The sequence below is a fragment of the Panthera leo genome, chromosome A2, assembly GCF_018350215.1.
Source record: "Panthera leo isolate Ple1 chromosome A2, P.leo_Ple1_pat1.1, whole genome shotgun sequence".
In the NCBI taxonomy this organism is placed as follows: Eukaryota; Metazoa; Chordata; class Mammalia; order Carnivora; family Felidae; genus Panthera; species Panthera leo.
The window spans coordinates 143853549-143864472 of NC_056680.1; positions in this window are offsets into that span (position 1 = coordinate 143853549).

The following is a 10924-nucleotide window of genomic DNA, read 5'->3' on the forward strand; positions in this document are numbered from 1 at the left end:
CTCGCTGTCTGTGGTCGCGGCTCAGCAGGCGCTGGGGGAGGCGGGGTGGGGACACACCAGGCCGCCTCCCACCCAGTCTTTGTTCAGGGAGGGCTTCTGGAGTCTGTCATCCCGCCCGGTGGCGCCTGCCTCCCTGATGGGCACCTCGCGCCCTGGACCCCAGCTCCATCCTGACCCCAGCCCTGTCTCAGAGGTAAGGCAGCTGGAGAGCAGCCCCAGCCCTGCGGGAAGCTGGGACCGTCTCCTGCACGTGATCCCTGGAGGAGACCGGACAATAAACACGGATTTGTCACTCTGGGGCCCTGGGACAGCTGGTTTTCCTGCCCCCTTAGGGTTATTCCATTTGCCCTTGGGTTCCCAGTTCAGCTTTTTTCTTGCTTGCAGGGGAAGAGGATTGGGCTGGGTTCAAAACCCTATTTAGCCAAATCCGTGTGCCCTTGAACAGACCCCTAACTGTACCTCACTTTCCCTGTTTGTAAACTGAGGATTATACTATCTACTTTATAGACTGGCAGTGAGAATATAAAACTAATTTAGGGTAGTGGTTGGCACATGCTAAGTGCTCCGTAAATAACAAATAACAGCCATAGGTGCTGCTCCAGACCTCTGGAATCAAGGGCTCCCGCTTGCGTCCTCCTTTGTCCACCTATACATTTCCTTCCTGGGCTCTACTCCCCACCCCTAGCCACCTCCAGTAAGCCCAGGCTTGGCCCCAAATGCCAAGCCCTCCCTTCCCTTTGCTGGCTGGTCCCTGCCCATTTTCCAGTTCCTAAAGTCAGTCCTAGGGGCGGGGGTGAGCCTGGACTGGGGGCAGGGCTGGGCCCTGGGCTCAGCAGGCAGAGGGGGCCAAAGGGAGGAAGTGAAGAAAGCTGGCCACAAACTCCTCAGTGCAGCTGGGAAGCAGGGGGAGGTGGGGATGGGCCCCTAGCTCACAGGCAAAGGGACACTGAGGGTGGAGCCATGAATCCTGCCAAAGCAGTCTCCCTCCCTGCTGTAAAGGCCAGCAAGTCAGAAGCCACCCTTCCCCCTAGCCCAGGCCGGGACTACAGGTCCCCCCAGCCCACTCCCCATGCGCCTTAAGAGAGGACAGCATCTCTCCCCAGGAATGTGGACCCCTAAAGAGGCCTAAGACATTGGCAGTAGGGGGAGGGGCGGCCGTGAGCCAATGCTGAGAGCCGGCCTCAGCGGGCCTGGAGCTAGACTCACAGGAGCAGAGGAAAGCTAGGGCCAGCAGGCCAGAAGAGAAACAAGGAAGTAGCAGCTCTGGTCCCATCAAGGTTAAAGAAAGCGGTGCAGGTCCCCTGGGAGACTGGGTGGAGCAGGGGCTAAGCGCAGACCGTGGTGAGAGCTGCTAGACCAAACCCTGGGTCTGATGGGACTTTCTACCGGTGACTCCAGGCAAGTCATTTAACTTTCAGTGGTGAATTTTTCTTAGCTGTGACCAGTAGCTCTAACAACACCCCCCCCCCCAATTGACTGTTCTGTGAAGGTTATGTAAATTAATGGCTGGAAAGAGGGCTCGGTACATTCTTTATCTGCAACAGAAGGTAAAGAAGCTTCTGGAAAACCCAATCCATGACATAAAAGCCCAGGGCCCCGAGGAAAGGGCATCCGGAGAGTCGTTTGAGTTCCACCACGAGTGATTACTGTGAGCCTCTTTTGTGCCGGGCATCAAGCCAGATACAGGGATGTGGCAGTAAACAAAACATGGTCCTTGGTGGAATGCCCCATGCAGGTCAAGAGAAGGGGAAATGGGGTTCCTGGCAGAGGAGGAGTGTGAGCACGGGATCATAGGTGTCGGGCTTGGAATACAGGACTCACGTTTCTCTGCCAGACGCAGCTGTCCCGACCCCAAACCCAGCCCTTCCCTTAGAAGAGGACATTCTGGCCAGAGAAAGAAGGAAAGACTCGGGCTTGAGCCTTTACTTGGCAAGATGGCCCCACAGACAGAGTGGTGTGTGGGAGCCGGGGGGACGGGCGGGCACAGGAGCACATGTTGCTACGTAGGGCAGCTGAAGTTCTGAGGTCAACTCCTGCTCCGCACCCGCTGTCTGTGCTGGTGGTTCTCCATTTCTCCCTCCTCCCATTCATTCTCCTCCCTCTCTGCCCCTACAGACGCATCCCCCTGGCCGCCTCTGGGGGCAGCCAATGAGAGGCACAGGCGAGGCCTGGAAGGCAGGAGAGGAGAGTGGCTAGGGGTATTTCTTCCCTCCTTCTGCTCACCTGGCTCCCGTGATGACGCTATTCCTTCCCCTTGTCCTCTCGGCCCAGGAGTGGTGATGGCTTCCCACCCTTGCTAGTCCCTGGTCTTCAACATCCCTTGTTGATTCTCTTACCGCCGAGTCTGCAGGTCGATGTGTGTGTGCGCCTGACGTATGCACGGTGCCCGGCCCACAGAAGACCCCAACATAAGTTGCCTCCCGCTCCTTACCTGCTTCAGGTTGCACTGCCAATAGCAGCAGGTTGGTTTTCTCTCTGGATTTGCTGGCTGGGAGCAAAAGGCAGTTGTGAGGAGGGAGAGACAGAAAGGATTAGTAAATGATTAATTTCTTGTACTTCACTTGTTATCTTTCAGACCGTACCGGTTGTGACAAACGAAATGAGATACTACAAAGGTATAAAAACAAAGCTTATCATTTACATCTGCCCCAGGCCCTTCCCTTGCCCATGTACTGCCACCCCCAGGTGACCAAGGGTGACACGGGTATGCTCTTCCACACCCTTCACCTGGCTCACACGACCATATGCAAGCATGTGTGGACCATGCGGTTTCGTTTAGAGATGGCATTTTGCAACAGACTGTGCAGGATCCCAGCCCCCATCCCCCCACCCCCACAACCCTTGTCAACTTGCCCCTGAGTCTGCAATCTCAGCAGCTCCTCTCTCAGCCTCCCGATTCCCCCAGGACCCTCCCTCCCCACTCACAACATCATGTCCACCCCAGGCGAAGGCTACCCCTGGCTGACCAGCTGAGCTGCTACAGCAGGTGGGGGCTGTGTTGTTGATCAGAGATCTGAGATTTGAATTTCACAACTGTATCCCACAGCCTGGCTACCCCTCCCCCAAATTCAGAGTAGGTAGCCCACCGGTCCCCCTCCGGGAAGGTCATCCTTTGCCTGTCCTTAAAATGCCCGCCAAGGTCCACCTCACGATGTTCCAGGCTCTGTGCCAAGCTGCGGCACAACTGCTCAGTACGAAATACCAGTCCCCACACTTGACCGACACTGCACAGATTAATATTCACAGCTGGAACCGAATACTTCCTTGTTGGATTGAACCTGCTGGGATTTTAGGAGTGTGTGTACATTTTTCGTTTGATTTTGGCATAGAGAGACTGATGCAATCAGATCGCGTATCTGAATCCTGCAGCAGAGCAAGGACCTGGGGGGGAGCGGGGGCGGGGAGGTTTCCAGGAGCCCATACAGGGACCTCCAAGCCTGGAGGTTCTCCAGCCTGGAGGGGAGCTTGCCAGTCATTCTTGTGCTTATTCCAACCTAGGGTGTCTTCAATCTCTTTTGTGACTTTCATTTCTCAAGCTAAGAAGTTGGGGGAAGAGGAGACAAGATACATACATGTAGCTTCCTGCTGGCAGTTCCCTCTTCTTCCCACCCATTTCTCTTCTTGCTATCCTTAATGGCTCCAACAGGCAAGGAAACGGGGGCTTGGAGAGTTTAAGCAGCCTAGGCAAGCTCACTCAGCTGGAGAGCGGGGGACTGGCGCTCCACCAGAGCTCTGACGCCTAACCGCTATGGAGATGTTGTTGATCTTCACCCACCACCCATGACTCCTGCACACGGGGAACTTCCGCTTCTCCTCGGTTCTCCCACAGCACTGGGAATGCATGCAGTTACAAGATTTATGCGTGCAAAATTTACAAGATTTATGCTCCCTTGCACAATGGGCTGGGAGCGCCCCTCCAGCAGGTCCGCTTTGCCAGCTCCGCCCCTTTCTGCTTTAATCCCAGGGTATGGCCATGGGGGTTGCTTGGCAGGTACCGGTGGATGGGCACACACAGGGGTCTCTCTTCCCACTGCCTCAACCCCATTATAAAATCCAAAGATTGGGTTGGGGTTACTGAGTCTCAGAAGTTCCTTTGGCCCCTATTCCTGCGATCCTGGGTCAGGGCCCCAGACTTCAGATCCCAAACAGAGGCAAAGGCTATCATTGACAGCCTGCGTCAGAACTGACCCCACTCAATTTGTGGCTCTGAGGAGCCAGATGGAGGCTGGTCAGTAAGGGACATTGCCTACACTTGCCCAAGGCCCTCTGCTTTGGATTAGCTCAGCACCCCTCTCTGGACTCCCTTGGCAGTCAGGGTCCACACTTGCCTTCCCACATAGGCTGGCCACTGGAGTTTGGGCCAAGACTGGTCAAGGGGGTTCTTCTGGTCAAGCAACTGGTCTCACCCAGCACCATAGCCCCACCCCACAGTTTTAGAGAAAAACAAGGGCTAGAATAGGGACTGAGGGAAAGGAATAGCAGCTCTTCCTTCCAGGTAATATGAAGAGAGGGATCAGATGACAAGGAGGAGAGGCCAGCAGATCAAAACCACAGCTGGACTACCACGAGGCACCAGATGTCCTAATACCCACAAATAACCTCAGGTTCCCTTTTTATGGTTTTTGTTTTGGTAACGGCTTTATTGAAATATAATTCACATACCATAAATCCACCTGTTAAAAGAGCACAGTTCAGAGCCCACAAGATGGCGGCAGCGTGACCTTCTGGGGCTGCTGGGCATGAGCTGTGTGGAGGCTCCAGGTGTTTCGGGGTGCGATCCTGGCCCACCAGGGAGAAGGTTACACACATCCGTCATGTTTATGATAATAAAGGCTAGGAAAATTCGATTTGTAGGTCACCAGAAAGAGGCGAATGAAAACTTTGCCATTGATTTGATAGCTGAGCAGCCCATGAGTGAAGTTGAAAGTCATGTGATCGCATGTGACAGCAGCAGCGGGGGCGGGGAAGGGGGCACCCGAAAGTGTATATAAAGCTGAACAAAGAAACTAAAAACTGGGACGTGTGGCTGAGGTGGACTGCAGCTGCGACAGCACCGTCACTAAAGCCAGCCCTGCACCTCGTCCAGTCTGCGCACGCGGGCTTCCCAGGGCACTGCTGGTGCCCAATAAAGGATGTTTTATGGGGGGGGTTGGGGGCGAGGAGAAGTATACAGTTCAGTAATTGGGTATAGTCACACGGCTGTGAATATACTAAACTATCACCACAATCAACTGTTAGAACATTTCGTCACCCCCAAGGAATCCCTGTACCCTTTGCAGTCACCCCCTATTTCCCACCACAACCCATTCCCCAGCCCCAGGCAACCAACCACTCATTTTCACTTCTGTACGGATTCATGTGCCTATTCTGGACATTTCATCTGAGTAAATTTTACAACATGTGGTCCTTTGTGTCCCACTTCTTTCACTTAGCGTATTTTCAAGGATCTTCTGTGTTGTGGCATGTATCAGTACCTTGTTCCTTTCTACTGCCGAATAACATTCCAGTTTTTATTTTTTTTATTCCATATTTTATTTATTCACTCATCAGTTGATAAGCATTTGGATTGTTTCCACTTTGGGGCTATTATGAATATTCACGTGCAAGTTTTTTTGTGGATTTATGCATCAACGTCTCTTGGGTGTCTGCCAGGTGGGATCGCTGCATCGTGTGGTAACTCTATCTTTAACCTTTTCAGGAAGTGCCAAATTGGTTTCCTAAGTGGCCGTACCACTTTACATTCCCACCGGCAGTATATGAGGGTTCCGATTTCTCCACATTCTCTACAACACTCATTATTGTCTTTTTTTTTTTTTTTAATATCCATCCTCGTGGCTGTAAAGTGGTATCCCAGTGTGGTTTCGATTTGCATTTCCCTAATGACTCATGATGTTGACATCTTTACATGTGCTGATTAGTCATTTATATAACTTCTCTGGAGGAATGTCTATTCAAATCCTTTCCCCAAGTTTAACTGAGTTGTCTTTTTGTTTATTCAGTGTAAGAGTTCTTTGTATATTACAAAGAACAAAGATTTGTAAGTTACAAATCACTTACCAGGTATATGGCTAACCCCTGTTTTCTTCCATTCTTTACTTTTTTTACTGTGTCCTTTGCAGCACAAAAGCTTTTAATTTTGATGAAGTTGAAGTTCAATTTATCTGTGTTTTTTTTTCTTTTGTTGCTTTACTTCAAGTGTCATATGTAGAGAACCATCACCTAATCCAAAGTTAGGAAAATTTATTCCTATATTTTCTTATGGTATTAGCTCTTACATATAGGTCTTTGATCCATTTTGAGTTAATTTTTGTATGTGCTGTGAACTATAGCTCTTTTGTTAGGTGCATATCTGTTTCCAATTGTCACCACTTAGATAATTAAACTTCTATCACGATAAAATGTCCCTCTTTATCTTTAGTAACTTCCTTTGTTTTAAAATCTATTGGGTCTGGGGGTGCCTGGGTAGCTCAGCAGGTTAAGCATCCAACTCTTGAGTTCGGCTCAGGTCATGATCTCACAGTTCATGAGTTCATGCCCTGCATCCAGCTCTGTGCTGGAAGCATGGACCCTGCATGGGATTCTTTCTCTCCCTCTCTCCCTGCCTCTCCCCGGCTTGCTCTCTCTCTCTCTCTCTCTCTCTCTCCCTCCCTCTCTCTCAAAATAAATAAATAAACATTAAAAATTAAAAAAAAAAAACGGGCACCTGGGTGGCTCAGTCGGTTAAGCAACCAATTTTGGCTCAGGTCATGATCTCATGGTTCGTGAGTTCAAGCCCCGCGTCGGGCTCTGTGCTGACAGCTTGGAGCCTGGAGCCTGCTTTGGATTCTGTGTCTCCTCTCTCTCTCTGCCCCTCTTCTGCTCATGCTCTCTCTCTGTCTCTCAAAAACTGAATAAATGTTAAAAAAATTTTTAAATAAAATTAAAAAATTAAAAAAAAAACCCAAAGATACAAATAGACGTAAAGTAAAAGGACAGAAAAAGCTATATCATGCAAATAGCAACCATGAGAAAAATTGAGAGGCTATACTAATATCAGACCCAGTCGATTTTTTTAAGGTTTAAAGCAGAAAGTTTATGTTTAATATATACAGTAAATGTGAATTTAAATTAACCATTAGATTTCTAACATATACCATCATCATAATACTTTTTTAATTGAAACACAATATTGTATTAGTTTCAGGTGCCCAACATAGTGATTCCATATTTATATACATTACAGGATGGTCACCACCGAGTCTAGCTGCCATCTATCACATACAAAGTTGTGGGGTGCCTGGGTGGCTCAGTCGGTTAAGCATGCGACTTCAACTCAGGTCACTATCTTGTGGTCTGTGAATTCGAGCCCTGCGTCGGGCTCTGGGCTGATGGCTCAGAGCCTGGAGCCTGCTTTGCATTCTGTGTCTCCCCTCTCTCTCTGCCCCTCTCCCGTTCACGCTCTGTCTCTCTCTCTCTCAAAAATAAATAAACGTTAAAAAAAAAAAAATTCAAAGTTGTTACAACATTATTGACTATATTCCCCTGTGATAGACCCGATAGATTTTTTTTTTTAATTTTTAAAAATGTTTATGCATTTTGAGAGAGAGAGAAAAAGAGGGAGAGAGAGAGGGCACTCTTATATCTTTAAATCTAAAATCTGTCTCCTATAGATAGCATATTGTCAGATATTGGTGTCGGATCTGATGATCTCTGCCTTTTAATTGGATTCTTTAATCCGTTCACATTATTGATAGTTGTATTTGCCATCTTGCTAGTTTTCTAAATATCTCATGTCTTTTTTGTTCCTCTATTTCTCCCAGACTGCCTTCTTTTACAATGTGAGTATTTTCTAATATAAGATTTAAATTATTCCTAAATGATTTTTTTTATACCTATTTGTTTAGTAGTTTTCTTAGTGGTTGCTCTAGGCTAACTGTGGACAGCTTACTATACTGTCTTCCTGTCCCATCCAGGTAAGATGTCCCCAGGGAAGGTCCTGGGCCGAGTGTGTGGGCAGGAAAGCTGCCTGAGCAAGAATGGCCTTGGAAAAGGGATGCCACCGAGAAGGACTGAGGCATTGAGATGGCCACATGGTGGCCCCAGTGAGCGATACGGAGGATGCAGCTTTGATGGAGCATTTGGGGGGCTGCATGGCCCTAGGCATCACCTCGGATTTCCTGAGTCAGATGTTCAGGTCCAGGAAAGCAAGTGTCCTAAGGTCTGGGAGCAGCTCATTGGTAGCCCTGGGGTCAGGCTCCCCTGGCAACTGCCCCTGCTGCTCCTTCCTACACCTTAAGTACTTCTCGGTATAACCCCTGAGCTCGTCCACATTCCCTTCTGCCCCCAGAGACAAACAGGCTGTGGGGGCAGGGCTCAGTGGCAATGGTAGCTACCCTCTGCCCTTTCCCTAGAGTATCCTAAAATTCGAAGCCTGAGCTAAGCTGGGCTGGAGGGTAGGCAAAGCATGGAGTGGGGGTATTTGAACATGAGGAAGCTTGGAGGGGGACAGTCGCAGAAGGCTTCCGCCTATCTCATTCAACCAGCGGCCCTGCTAAGAAAGCAAACGGTCTCTATTGGAACCCCACAGTGGGTCTGGAATCTGGATCAGTGCATCAGTGCATCTGGATCAGTGGGTCAGTGCATCTGGGAATCTTTGGGAACAGACCTGGGAGCAGGGAACGGGTGGAGCACAGGACAAGGTGAAGACCGGGGTCACTCACACACCAGGGATCAGTTCACTCACTGGGGATAGGGCCCCGTACTACTCACTCAGACTTCTATGAAGGCCGCGACTGAAGACTGGGTCGGGGCAAGGCTGAAGCATAATGAGGGGTACTCTGCCCTTGAACCCTCACCCCAGGCCCCTGACCCTCATCCCAAGTGATGCTCAGTCCCATGATTTGCTGCCTTCCAAGCTCCAGTCCAAGGTAGAAGTGGGGGATATGATGTCTGAGGACCCCCAAGAGAGACCTCTCCGAAGAGGTCTCTGCCTTACGCCTCCCACCCTCCCATCCTGACCCGCACCCCAACCCCAGTGCTGGTTCTTGGACTCCAGAAACTGAGCCTTCATGAGGTTTTCCCCATGAGATTTGGGGCTCCCCACCTCTCTGCCTCTGCACCCTCGGACTCACAATAGCCTTCGCTAAACACCCAGCCTAATTGAAAGAGGTACAGGGTGCGGGAGGGGTGGTTTGCAACCTGACAAAGTATCTAGGTCAGACAATGCACATGTGCAAGTGTTCACGCGCCCAGCACAATGCCAGGCCCCTCCTGGCACCGCCAGCCGCGGAAGGGAAAGCCTCCCCCTCCCCATCAATCGCCACCATCCCTACCTCCCAGGGCACTCTGAGAACATTCGAGGTCCCGAGGCCAAGCTCTGCTCCTCCCACCAGGAGGCTTGCGCTGGGGAGCTGGTGCTACTCTGCAGATGTGCACACTATACTAATCGGGGTGACAGGTCCCTCGGTCTCCAGTCTCCACCCTGCTGTCCCTCACCTCCCCTGCCCTGCAGCATCAACACCCAACTGAACCCAGCCCTGAGTGGCCCAGATGGAGAAGGTGGGGCCTTGGTGAGGGGTGGGGGTGGAGCTAGGGGGTGGGCAGCCCCTGAGTGTGTTTCCAGTGAGAGGGAGGAGAAGCAAGGCCTCTCGGGCAGGGCAGGGCAGGGCCACACAGGCTCCCCAGTGCCTGATGGCACCCCCACCCCTGCCTTGGCCTCTGCTTCTCCAGCTCAGGGTCCTTTGCAGGGCCTCGAAGTGGGTACTTAGGAAACAGTCCTTAAAGGCCTAGAAGGGTGGAAATCCTGGGGGAAATAATCCACCTTGTTCTTAGTGCCAGCACGAGCCAGCCTCTTCCCATTATATCTGTCACTCATCCATCCTCAAATTCGTCATTCATTCATTCATTCGTTCGTTCATTCAGGAACTCCCAGCCTGGAAGAGCAGCTGGGAGGCTTGGTTGCCCCCGGGGGAGAAGCCTGAGGTAACCTTGGGCCCTAGGGCATATCCCCCAACACCCCCCCCATCAGATTCCTCCCTTTCTCTCTGCTTGCCACCCCTCCCCCCATCCATCCTCTGCTTTCTTCTGCCTCACTCCACGCCCCAAGGAGTCTGGCCTCCTCAGTCCGCATGCCCCTGGCTCTCTTGGTCTCTGAATTCCGGGTGGCTTTGGCTAGGGGGAGGCATTGGCAAGAGATAGGGGGACAGGGATACGGAACAGACAGTGCCGTCGCCTTGCTGTGGCAGGTCCTGGAGGTTGTCCCTCAGAGGGTAGTAATGGTTCCCGATGATGCGAAGCCCTGGGTGCCTGGACATTCCCCACTGGCTTTCGTAACCCTGTTTAACACTTCTGCGAACTTGCCTCCATTTAACGCCACCTGTGTCCTGCCAGGGCCCCAACTTGTCCGCCTGTCACCTGCAGCCACCCATACTGAGGGTGGGCCCTTTGTCTGAGCCCCTGGGACAGTCAGGGAGCTTGACAGAAGTCAGCCTCCCGAGAGCTGGGAGGAAGTCAGGGAGGCACAGCAGGGCCCTGACAAGCCAGGCTGGAGGGAGGGAGACACAAAGGGTAGGGACAAGGTGCCACTCCTGCCTTTCTGTGAAGGATGTATTCCTTTTCTTTGCTTCTCTTTGTTTAATTACTTAGAAATTTTATTTTAGGTTTATTTAAAGAGTTCTCTAAGACATATTTATCATATTTGGGTCTTTTGCTTGCATAAAAAGGAAACTATAAACTAAATTTGTTAAGCTATTCCTAAAACTTCTTGACATTCAGAATTTGGCTCTTCTTTTTTTTTAATTACTTACTTAATTCATGAAATCTGCCCCCACAGGCAACGTGGGGCTCGAACTCACAACCCCAAGATCAAGTTTCACACGCTTCTCCTGAGCCAGCCAGGCGCCCATAGAATTTGGCCCTTCTGAATCACTTTTTAAAGTTTTGTCAT